Raw genomic sequence first — 13,321 nt, 5'->3', positions numbered from 1 at the left:
TTCCCAGTAGGGATCCAGCCTTTGATTTCCTTTTTCGATTTAACTATATGTTCTATAAAATATCTTAACAGGATACAATCTGCAATAACTCTCCTTTACAAACGAGACCAGGCCTGCCCAAAAGGTAGATCCCCAGATGTTGTAAAACTACAACTCCCATGATGCTTTGCAGGTCCTACGCATACTTTTAGAATGACAAATTATTATTATTATTATTATTATTTTATTATTTATATAGCGCCAACAAATTCCGTAGCGCTGTACAATGGGTGGACTAACAGACACATAATTGAGATCAGACCACTGGACGTACAGGAACAGAGGGGGTTGAGGGCCCTGCTCAATGAGCTTACATGCTAGAGGGAGTGGGGTATAGTGACACAAACGGGTTAAAGTAGGGGAATTAAATAGTTTGTTAGAGAAGGGTTTATTGAGTGCTTGGTAGGTCATTTTTGACAGTTGCAGGGAAGGAGTCAAGGGGTGGGGGATGAGAAGCCTGCTGACAGTTTAATTGATACGCTTTAACGAAGAAGTGAGTTTTCAAAGATTTTTTGAAGGAGTGGAGGCTGGGTGAAAGTCTGATTGAGGAGGGAAGTGAGTTCCACAGAATAGGTGCAGCCCTAGAGAAGTCTTGAAGGCGAGCGTCAGAAGTGGGGATCCGGGCAGAGGATAGGCGTAGGTCTTGGGATGAGCGCAGGGGTCTCGACGGGACATACTTGTGTATGAGGGAGGATAGGTATGTTGGAGCAGCATTATGTAGGGATTTGTAAGCAAGTGCCAGAATTTTGAATTGGGCCCTATATCTAACTGGAAGCCAATGCAGGGACTGACAGAGCGTGGAGGCGTGGGAGGTGCGACCGGACAGGAAAATAAGCCTCGCAGCCACGTTCATTACAGATTGCAGCGGTGCAAGCTGGGAACATGTAAGACCGGTCAGAAGGGGATTGCAGTAGTCGAGGCGAGAGAGAACAACAGCATGAACCAATATCTTAGCCGCGTCCGGCGTTAGATATGGGCGGATGCGCGCTATGTTCTTGAGTTGGAAGCGACAGGATTTGACTATCGATTGGACATGGGGAGTAAAAGAGAGGTCAGAATCGAAAAGAACCCCTAGGCAGCGAGCCTGCGAGGTAGAGGTGATAGTAGCGCCGTTGACTTGGATGGAGACAACAGGAGTAGCAGCACTTGAGGGAGGAAAAACTAGAAGTTCTGTTTTGGACAGGTTGAGTTTAAGGAAGTGAGCAGCCATCCAGTTGGAAATAGCAGAGAGGCAGTCAGAAACACGAGTCAAGGTGGGCGGAGAGAGATCAGGGGAGGACAGGTAGATTTGCGTGTCATCTGCATATAAATGATATTGGAAACCAAAGGAGCTGATGAGTTTACCAAGGGAGGCAGTATAGATAGAGAACAGTAGAGGGCCGAGGACAGATCCTTGGGGGACGCCGACAGAGAGGGGTTGGTGAGTAGAGGCGGAACCAGAGAAAGAAACACTGAAAGAGCGCTGGGAGAGGTAGGAGGAGCACCAGGAGAGAGCAGTATCCCGTAGACCAAAGTTACGAAGAATGTGAAGAAGCTGTTGATGATCAACAGTGTCAAATGCGGCAGAAAGATCAAGGAGGATTAGGATAGAGTATTGGCCGTGAGATTTAGCGGCAATTAAGTCGTTGGATACTTTGGTCACAGCAGTTTCGACAGAGTGACCAGCGCGGAATCCAGACTGAAGGGGGTCAAGCAGAGAGTTGGATTCGAGAAAGTCTGTCAATCTGGCGTACACAACTCTCTCGAGGATCTTGGAGGCAAATGGGAGTAGCGAGATAGGGCGGTAGTTGGATGGGGAGTTGGGATCAAGGTTGGGCTTTTTCAGAATCGGGGTTACGGTTGCATGTTTGAAGGGTGAGGGAAATGTGCCAGAGGAAAGGGAGAGATTGAAAATGCTAGCGAGAGGAAGAGCAAGAGAGGGAGACAAAGTGCGGATGAGATGCGAGGGAATAGGATCGAGAGAGCAGGTGGTGGGGCGGGAGGACAGGAGCAGTGCAGAAACCTCTTGTGCTGTAGCAGGTGCAAATGTGCATAGGATGGCAGGGGGAGTGGGGTTGGGTGATATAATGATAGGGGAAGGAGAGAGATTAGAGATCTCTTTCCTGATTGTAGAGATCTTCTCAGTGAAATGAGATGCAAAGTTTGTGGCGGACAAGGTGGTGGAAGGAGGGGTAGTCACAGGGCGAAGAAGAGCATCAAAAGTGTGAAACAGGTGTTTGGGTTGATGGGACAGTGTGCTTATGAGGGTTTTGAAGTAGTTTACTTTTGCAGAGGAAAGAGCCATGCTGTAGGAGCGCAGCATAAATTTATAGTGGACAAAGTCAGATGCAGAGTGAGACTTTCTCCAGCAGCGTTCAGCAGTTCTGGAACATTTTTGGAGGTAACGGGTCAGCTTAGTGTGCCAGGGTTGTAGTTGGGGGCGCTTGCTGCGTTTAACTGTAGGAGGTGCCATGATGTCAAGTTGAGAGGAGAGAGTGGAGTTGTAGAGTGAGGTTGCAGAGTTAGGGCAGTTGAGATTTGAGATGGGTAAAAGGAGTGTTTGGAGTGTGGTGGAGAAGTGCTGTAGTTTTAAAACATTTTAGGGTTCTACCTATTGGGCACCCCTGAACTAGACCGTTAAACTGTTCTTAAATTGTGCAAATCTGAGTTTACATTTTCCGTATTTAAATCTGTTCCCCGGTGTCTGACTAGTAAGACAGCTTGTATCCTGAGTTATATTGAATTATATCACTGTTATACTCGTCTGTGCTCACAGAGAGATCTTGTTGCACTCTTTGAGGCTGAATTACGCTTAGAAATGCTAATGCTACATGAGTGAGACATATGTGTCGGACATTGTACTTTAAAGATTTGCGAATGTTTGACCTGATTTAATTCTGATGTCTTAGTTTCTGCATGTCACACTGAACCACAACTTTTTTCCCCACAGTTTTTCTCTATCTTCCTCCAACCATTTATGCCGTCCTTTCTCTCCAATCCCGCATGCACTTTTTTTTTTACTGTTTAATTATTATACTCTGCAAGTCTTGTTCTGTGAGCTTGAATGAAAGCAGGATGCTTTTTATTTTTCCGATTAACATGATCAAAGTGAATGATTAAAAAAATAAATTAATTAAATACATATTTATTAAAAATTGTATCGTTATATGCCCTATCTTTAAGTACTGAAGGAAAACCTAACTGGATGAGCCTTTATTAATACTGTAGGGAAGAAATTATATTTAAAGGGACACTAGAGTCACCAAAACAACTGTAGCTTAATGACGCTTCTGACGTCTCACTGCTCAGTTCCCTACCATTTAGGAGTTAAATCACTTTTGTTTCTGTTTATGCAGTCCTAGTCACACCTCCCTTGACTGTGACTGAGACAGCCTGCGTGACAACAAAATGGTTTCATTTTCAATTAGATGTAACTTAAAAAGTTTTTATCTCCTACTCTGAAAATGTAACTTTAATTACATACAGAAGGCTCCTGTGGTGTCTTGCAACCTAGTTACAGAGCAGGAGATAAATTCTAAATTAAACAGAATTTGCACTAAAGGAAGTGTAATCATTAGATGACTCTTTACATGAAGTGTTTAGGAAGGCTGTGCAAGTCACATGTAAGGAGGTGTGCCTTGGGCTGCATAAACAAAGCGATTTAACTCCTAAGTGGGAGAGAATTTACCAGTGAGACTGCAGGGACATGATCTATACACCAAAACTGCTTAATTAAGCTAAAACAGTTCTGGCCACTCCACTGACCCGTTAAATGAACAGTTTAATTATATGCTGTTTTTACAATTTCAGTATTTCAATGAAAAATATACATTTTCCTAATAGATTATCTTGTTTGTGATATAAAGTATCAGTCAAATGTGGGAAATTTGACATGGTATCATCCTAACCATGTTAAGAAAACAAATGATGTGTATATCTTATTCTTCCTTTATATGCAGTCTCACCTGCAGCCATTTTGCTTACCTATGGTAATCTGTCTAATTTAAAGTTCTCTGTAGATCTCATTAGTAACTCACATGTGGCAAGCAAGATTGCCAACTGATGCAGATGTTAGAAAATTCTAAACTAATATGAAAATAGAATAGGGGAGACTTCATCTGAACAGGTCTACAATAAGCAATTTGTAACCCGAAATACAAATATACAAGCAAGCATTTTGTTTGCCCAGTCTGCTTATATTTTACATGCTGAGGGAGGTCTCCTAAAATTCCTGCCAAAAACCCATATTCCTGGTATTGCTGTGTATACAGTGTTATCTATTTCTAATTACTTAAAGGGGAGCTGGATGTTTAACATAGTCTGCCAATCCCCCTATATTTACAGATCTGCATTTGTGAGATTCTCAAATTGAATGTAGAAATCCACACCTCTAAATTGGAACGCAGAACCCTGTCAATCATTGTCATGAATGTTGCCCTTTTCTGCCATTGAGCATTGTTTTTAGAAGAGGAAAAACTGCAACTATATTTCTGTTCTACTCATTTTCATTGTGTGCCTTGACTGAACCGGATTGTGGATCTCGCTGGCTAAAATGTTTTGTATGTATTTTAAATCAAAATCGACACTCGCGTAGCAGAAAAAGGTTTATAGGTGATTTTCGATTTTTTTTTAATCCAGTGGTGTAATTTCTAGTGACAGATCCACTTTAAAGGCACTCTCTGAGTACCAACATCATTATCTTAACACAAGACTTAGACCATAGATGCTGCCCCTGTAACTTTTACATAAAGCACTGTCAGTTCAGACAGACAACCAGTACGGGCCTCTGATACAAATACATTGTTATTGAATCTATATTACGTCTGTCATCAGCATGACTCTTACATACCTCCCATATGTACCCATTTAGGAGGGACAGTCCCTATTTTTGACGCAAATACCTTAGTCCCTCTTTTCTATACTAAGTCACTCTTTCTAGGAGCTACATATTGTTGTTGTATATTAGAGTATAACAGAGCTCCACAGCAATAATGATCAACAATAAATAAGTTTATATATCACCCTCAGTGAATAGGATCCATTCTTCTTCAATTTACATTCAAGTTGCATATATTTTTATTAGTACGTCTTAAATTAGTTTTGATCATTCTGATGAAGCAGCATTGGCTTGGCAGATTGTAGCTTTTGTGAGGAGTGTGCTGGCGCTTGGTTACAGGTCACTTTAATGGCTTTTTGTTTTAACCCCTTAAGGACACATGACATGTGTGACATGTCATGATTCCCTTTTATTCCAGAAGTTTGGTCCTTAAGGGGTTAATCTAAAGAACATACGGAATACATCCAATTAAAAATATATGTGCTACCCTAATTTGCTCTGGGTCAAGACTAAGTTGCCTAATGTTGAATGTATATTTTAGCAAACAGAGCACTTGTATCCTGATCTCTTCTATAAATGCATTGTTCTTTATATCTCTTAACGAAATATAAAAACATAAATACAAATACAAATACAAAAGATTTAGGTGAATGTTAAAAAATGCTGTAAAATAAGAATACTTCCAAAAATAGAAATGTTTAATAGTTTTTTTTTTTTTTTTAATCAATTAACAAAATGCAAAGTGATTGAACAGAAGAAAAATCAAAATCACATCAATATTTGGTAATACCACATTTTGCATTCAAAGCAGCATCAATAGTTCTAGGTAGACTTGCACAACCGCTGAGGTTTACATTAAGTAGTTGAAAATTATAACACTGTATGCACAATATCAAAAACCATGAATTATATTGTTTTTTTTAGCAGCAAAATTCACCCTAAAAGTTTATAGCAATTTTTGTAGATATTTACTTCAAAAGTTTTTTCTTACAGTAGTGAATCACTTGGAAAGCCCCCGCACACCTATCAGATGCGTAAAAAAAAAAAAACACCTCTTTTCACTTACCTTATTCCATCATCCATCATCACTAGGTGGGGAACCTAATAGCGCATGCGTGGCGATTACATTGAAATTTGAAAGTTCTTTTCTTGCCCCATTGTTTTGTATGATTTTGGTTTTCTATAATAGGTGTTTATTGTAAAATGAGCAAGATCCGTTTATTCGTACTCTATCGGCTTTGGGAGCTAGAGAATCCCCCTTCCAGCTATGATGTCTACAGTAAGCTTCTGTAGTTATGGTTCTTGGAGGATCCATTTAATTTTGTTTATATAGCATGCCAGTGTTTTGTGTGTTCAGATCGTGTATGTTTATTTTCTTTAATCTCCACTAATCCAGACAAAGACACACATGACCAAGTAAAGTAAAACCACAAACCATTGAGAGATCGTTACAGAGATCTGTTAATTCTTGCAGTTTTATCTAACTCTGAGCAATCTTCTGTCAAGACAGTCTAGAGGCAATTCTTTGTTACAAGTTTTTGTTGAATCCGTGCCAATCCTGTGGGCTGTGATTTGTCAGTACAGCAGTTATTTATGTTTTGCTACTAATTGAAGCATCTTTAATATTCAAACTAATCCACATCTAAAAATGTAACTTGTTAATCAAAGTTTTTGGTGACTGTTCTAATTTTGTGTGGCACACCCAGAACATGCATTTCTTATTAGTAGTATTTAGAAAAATTGGGTTCTTATCTGCTGTCACATTCTACGTTTCTGTGGTACAGTTGAAATTACTGGCCACAGTTGAAATTTCCAAAAATCTTTTTCTTTCCAAAAGATTTATAAACTTCATATGAAGGGTGATCGGGACAAGAAAAACCTACAGCAGAGAATAGGCTGTTATTGTGCTTGGAGTATCCCTTTAAAATAGCTGTGTAATTTGTCCGTAGTGTGCTTAATAGTTTCCTTTGCGTTTTTCAGGATTTACATATTAGGCTGGGATGAGGAGAATATTATTCTGGCTATCACAAACTCCTGGTGTACTCAAGGCTATTATTGTTCCTTTGGGAGAGTATGGTTTTGCTATTGATTGAGATATTCAGAATCATACCGCCCTCTCACCCCTCCCCCCCAGTTGCTTCATCTAACTGAACTGTTTCGGTAACATTTCCCCCTTATACGTGGTCCATGGGAGGATCATGCTCAGGTGTTCTGTTGCGTCACAGAAATATTTGTATTATTTTCTGCCAAAACGTTCTTCACCCTCTGTTGCAATGAAAACTGTGCGGAAAAAACTCTCCCTAGTATCCCCCTCCTTTTTCTGCCCTTATGTTGTCTGTCCAGTCTTCTAATAATCTTCATTTCCTCCATTCTAATATGTGGGATGGATGTCAGAATTAGTTATCTTGAGGGTCATCCAGATACCTGTAATTGACATGCAATGAGCTAATTAACTCACAGGATTGCTAAAAACAAATAAGTTGCCATTACATGGAAAACCTGCTTTCTCCCTTCATTTTTTGCCCTAAAGGAATGTTTTTTTGTTTGTTTTTTAAAGACCTGCTGTACAGTCTAATTGACAGGCGTTCAGACAGGATGATGTGTTAATGTATAGACTGTAAGCTCGTTTGAGCAGGGTCCTCTTCAACCTATCGTTCCTGTACGTTTTCTTGTAATATTGTAAAGCGCTACGGAATCTGAATCTGTTGGCGCTATATAAATGACAATATTAATATAAGGAAGCTATTCACTGAATACCGAATTGTAGGGAATAGAAGTAGAATTGCTGAACCAAACAAAATGTATCTCGTCAATTTATATAGGATTTTATTTGTTTAATATAGTGGTTTGAGAATGGGGATATTTAAGGTACAATAAGACTGCAGTGTAATATGTATTTTGTGTTTTTTATTTTGTCTGTATTGTCGTGCTTGAATTAGCTGTGCACTACCGGATACAACGCCACAAGCATTTGTTATATGTACGAACATGATTCCAGTCTGAAATTTCAGATGAATTATAGGAGACTAGAGGAGGCCTAGACTCCCCCATGTTCTTGCAAAGTACAGTTTGTGTATGTTAGGATTCAGTGATATAAACAGAAAGTAGCAATCATCTCAGTGTGCGTGCATCATAGGTTTTCTTAGGACGTATGCATGTCTATTTTAATGCTACCATTCTCCTTTAATATAGGCCTCCATTTAATGTTTTATATAAGATTTTCAAATAATTTTTCAAAATATTAAAATGTAAATTTTTTCAAATATTTTTTAGATTTTAATATTTTGGCAGAAAAAAGTTCACTTTAAAAGCGTATCCATATCCAAAATAATTTGGAAAGCTTTTCCTAAAACATAGAGGCCTACATTGAACGTTTGATCAGCTAATTATATATAGCCACTCCTTGCTATAAGTTCCTCATAAAAATGTTGATGGATACGTCCTAGAGATGATTAAATATATAAGAGCAGCCATTAGGCTTGGACCAAAATATGGCACTTTGCAAGCAGTAGCAGGCGTATGTAATATAGAAAACCATATCTATATATACACCGTCCTAGGACCTATCTGTCACAATTAAATTGGTCTCTTGCCATTACTGTGATTGAATGTTAAAATCATAAGCCACATGATTGCAATTTTATCTATTCACTGTGCTAGCCAAATGTCTTGCCAATGTATAGCTAGAACGTTATTTTCTGACTCTTAGCCCCTGTTTATTACAGGAGTAGTTTGGTAGCTAGTTCAATCAATGTATCAAACACGTAATCCTTACACCAAAGGGTTAAACAAACTATTAAGATCCATATTTGCTATTTAGATCCCTATTTACTATTTAGATCCCAGCCCCCCTCCGATCCTTTTTTCTCCCATGCCGCACCTGTCTGGCCCCACCTCCATGGCTGAAATAATCAGCCTTAATTATCTCAGCCAATCTAATAATTTCCAATAGAACAAATTGGGAGTCTATTGCGCAAAATGCAGCGCTATACCAGTCAGCATCTTCTCATTGGTGGTGCTTACATTTAAATGCCTACAGGCACTTGCTAAAGACTCCAGAGCCACTACAATAAGCTGCAGTAGTTCTAGTGACTATAGTGTCCCTTTAAAATAAGTGACATTTTTTTTTTATTATTCCTTTACGGGTAAAAAGACCATTATTTTTGCAGAGTCTCCCTGATTTGTTTCTGGCATCACAAGTCAAAGAGCAGAGGCTCCTAGGGTATTTGGAAAGGTGAATGTATTTGTTAATTCTCTGTGTTACACTGCCCAGCTCCTAGTCCTTTAAAATAAAATAGATTCTGTGTCTGCTACCCTGGACCAGGGCCGGATTAACATAGGGGCTGATGGAGCTGCAGCTCCAGGCCCAGGCCCATGGAATAGGCCCATTTAAAAAAAAAAAAACAAAAAAAAAATTTTTTTTTTTTTTTTTTTACACACTACTCTTAGGTTTGCCACCTGACTGGTGATAAATGGAGATTACTCTGCAATACCAGCACTGGCCAGTAGGGTTCACTGTGTGTGGAGAGAGGCAGGGATAGGAAGTTAGGAAGTTACAGCATATCCCTCCCTGCCTATCTCTACTCACTGATCCGTGGGGGAGCAGCTACACAGCACAGAGAGTCCAGACAGCAGCTCCCAGCCTGCAGAGACAGACTACAGCTCAGGGAAGTGAGGGATGATTGGAATGGCAGAAGGGACACATGGGGACACTGAGACACTAGGGGACACATGTGGACCCTGAGACACTAGGGGACACTGAGACACTAGGGGACATATAGGGACACTGAGGCACTAGGGGACACAGACACTAGGGGACACAGGCACTAGGGGACATTAAGACACTAGGACACATAGGGACACAGACACTGGGAGACCTGGAAACACTGAGACACTTGGGGACACTGGAAAACATGGGGACACTGAGACACTAGGGGACACATCGGGATGCTGAGACACATGGGGACGCTGTGAGACATAGGGACATTGGGAGACACCGAGACATTGGGACACGGAGACACTATGTCCCAATTTCTCCCAGTATCCCCATGTCCCCCATCCAGTGTCGCTAATGTCTCAGTGTCCCCAAGTCTCCCAGTGTCTGTGTCCCATGTCTCTCAGTGTGCCTAGTGTCCCCATGTGTCCCAGTGTCCCTATATGTCCCAGTGTCCCCATGTCTATGTCCACAACTGACCCCATGTCTCCCAGTGTCCCCAAGTGTCTGTCTCCCAGCCAGTGGCCCCTAATCTCCCAGTGTCCCCTAGTCTCCCAGCCAGTGTCCCCTAGTCTCCCAGTCTGTGTCCCTAGTGTCTTAGTGTCCCCAAATGTTTGTGTCCCCATGTCTCCCAGTGTCTGTGTTCCTAGTGTCACAGTGTGCCTAGTGTCCCCATGTCTCCCAGGTCCCTATATGTCCCAGTGTGCCCATGTCTATGTCCACAACTGTTCCCATGTCTCCCAGTGTCCCCAAGTGTCTGTCTCCCAGCCAGTGTCCCCTTGTCTCCCAGTGTCCCCTAGTCTCACAGTGTCTGTGTTCCCATGTCTCTGTGTCCCTAGTGTCTTAGTGTCCCCAAATGTTTCAGTGTCCCCATTTCTCCCAGTTTCCCTAAATGTCTCAGTGTCCCCATGTCTCCCAGTGTCCCCATGTCTCTCAGTGTCCCGGGTCTCTCAGTGTCCCCATGTCTCACTGTGTCCCCAGTATCCTAGTGACATGGGGACACACTGAGACATTGGAACACTGGGAAAAATGGGGACACTGGGAGACTAGGGGACTGGGCAACATGGGGACACTGACACTGTGATACATAGGGACACTGAGACACTGGGTGACTTGCGAGACTGAGACACTGGGAGCAATCCATCTATACAGCAGAATCAAACTGTGAGTAGTTTGTTGGTGATTTTACAGCATTTTCTCTGATGTCACTCCTTGTGATTATACAAATGATTAAGGCTGATATTTTTTTTCCAAGAAAGGTGGCAACCCTAACTACTCTTCACATACTCTTGCTTAAAGGAGCACTATTGGGTCAGGAACACAATCATGTATTTCTGACCCTATTATGTTAAAACCACCACCCTGGCCCCTTCTTGCCCCCCTAAGTATAATGAATATAACTTGTATTCAAGTCTACAGCTGCTGGCTCTGCCTCTGAACTGACTCTGCTGACATCATCAGAAGTGGTGGTCTGAGCAAATTACAATACTTCCCCATAGGATTGGCTGAGACGGTCAACTAGGCAGATCAGGGGCAGAGCCAGCACAAGTGCAACATAGCCCTGGCCAATCAGCATCTCCTCATAAAGATAAATTGAATCAATGCATCTCTATGAGGAAAGTTCAGTGTCTGCATGCAGAGGGTGGAGACACTGAATGGCAGTGCTGCACACTAGGCAGTACTGCCCCAGGAAGCACCTCTAGCAGCCATCTAAGGAGTGGCCATTGGAGTTATTTTCTCTGAAAAGTCAGTGTTTACTGCAAAAGGCCTGAATGGAATGATTCTGCTTACCAGAACAAATACAATAAGCTGTAGTTTTTCTGGTGACTATAGTGTCCCTTTAAGTTTGGAAGCTTAAGAGGGATGTATGGGAACAAAACTTGTGTGGACTGGCTGACAATAAAATTAGTTCAGGTAATGCAGACGTTGGTCTCTCACTGTGGCATGTCCCCTTTCTTTTACACTTACTGCATACATATTTTCTCTTTCTCAGACTATATACCAGGAACTTCTGCCTGCTAGTAAGAAGGTACGGAGACAAGTGGACCAGCGAGTGCTAGGGGACAGTCCTTAGAAAGCATGGAGTGAGCGCATCATTAGACGCATTTATGTCAAGCTCAGGGTGCTACCTGCATAGTATGCCCTTAGTTGGACAGCCTGCAGGATTGGCGGGCAGCCTGACATGCATTCATGCCAGGCTGTCCTTCAAATTCTTTGGACAGACATGCCCCCTTTTTGGGCATGTTCTCCCCTTTTGGCAGGTCTGGTTACGTGATTCGCACCAGTGGCCACCCTTTTACCCCACCCATTGACTTCCTGCTTCACTGGACACGGCTGTTAGGGGTTATGGATTTACTTGAAAGATGAAAGCATAAATTAGAGAGAGATTTGCATAGAGTATGTGTTTTCTCATAGCTGCATCCTATGAGTTTCCCTCCAGCACCATCTCCATGATGCTTGGGAGGTATGACTGTTTTAGTGTTTTTGGTCGATAAGATTCCGTAATTAGGCCCATCATAATTGTCAGCACCAGGCCCAGTGTGCTCTTAATCCGGCCCTGCCCTGGACGGGGCAGTGCGTTACCATTCTGATTTGGAATGCATAGCCTGTCATTTCAAATAGCTCCTGCATTTACACAACAATTTTAAAATAGGACAAATTTGGTGGGGAAAAAAATATGTCCATATGTTGATACACTGAATGCAAAAAACAACACTGCATTGCTGTAACAGCTAGTAACTGAAAATTGATATTTAAGAACTCTGTAATGTTAAAAAATAAATTAAAATTCCTACATAAGATTTTCAGTTTACATTCATTTTCTTTTCACTTTAGAGGTAAGCGGACTTTCAGGTCAGTGAAAATGTCTGTTGGCCAACGATGTTCTTTTGTGACTGAGGTCTCCAAGTGTAATAACTTTGCCAGTCCAAAAGTTGTAGAGCAGATTCTTCTCTTCTCCCCCGACTGTCCGCTGGATAGTTGCTGCCACAGGTTGGAAGGGAGGGGGTGTACTCACCTAAATCTCTCTTTATCCAGTACCATATTCTTTTCGGTTAATGGCAGATGAGGCTGGAATTCCATATTTGTGCTGTTGTGCATAGGCTTCTGACTAATTGCTACTGAAGATTAGCCCTTGGGATCCTTGGCATACATATGCAAAAACCGGCACAGGGCTCTCTCAAAATAGTGTACAAGCCAGCCGGATGATACTCAACATTTCAGGGTTGCCAAAAGTAACCTGTCTGCTTTTACCAGTTCACAAGGAAAAGTGGGAATGAAAATCTCATAGTCTTTCAGATCTTTTTTTTATAATTGTTACTATTTTACCATTTTACAAATTATATTTTGTATCACATTCCACATATAAAGAAGCTCGGCTTCTTTGATTTATTTTGTTTTGTTTCTATTTCACCCAACCGTTGGCAGCTTATTGTTGTATATAGCAACAGGGTTGTTTGACTAATACTAATTTTTTTTTTTTTTTTAGCTTTTCTGTCTGCGATATGTTAATTATATCTGTCATTGGGGATATTACAGAAAACGTTTTTCAGAGTTCTCTTTGTAAACATGCAAATGACAACATGGGGCTGCTGGTAGATAATGTAATACATGCGTCTTCAGACATCATCTTGTGGTTTTGGAATTCATGTGTTACCAAAATGTCAACATCAAAAGTCTCTTCAGGTGTGTGTTTATTTGTTACGCAAGTTCCTTTCAGATGCTGTAATACTCTCTTTAGACCACAGCATTCT

The 13,321-nt window shown here is 41.2% G+C and overlaps 1 protein-coding gene across 7 annotated transcripts in view; it reads left to right on the top strand.

Annotated features, from left to right (window-relative positions):
* The window catches only part of SIPA1L1 (signal induced proliferation associated 1 like 1), a 284,823-nt gene that overhangs the window by 63,447 nt on the left and 208,055 nt on the right, over positions 1-13,321 (top strand). The gene's annotated exons all lie outside the window — the stretch shown is intronic.

This window comes from Pelobates fuscus, chromosome 13 (assembly GCF_036172605.1).
Source record: "Pelobates fuscus isolate aPelFus1 chromosome 13, aPelFus1.pri, whole genome shotgun sequence".
Lineage (NCBI taxonomy): Eukaryota > Metazoa > Chordata > Amphibia > Anura > Pelobatidae > Pelobates > Pelobates fuscus.
Note: the sequence above shows the minus strand (reverse complement) of the source record. Positions and strands in the feature narration are given on the sequence as shown.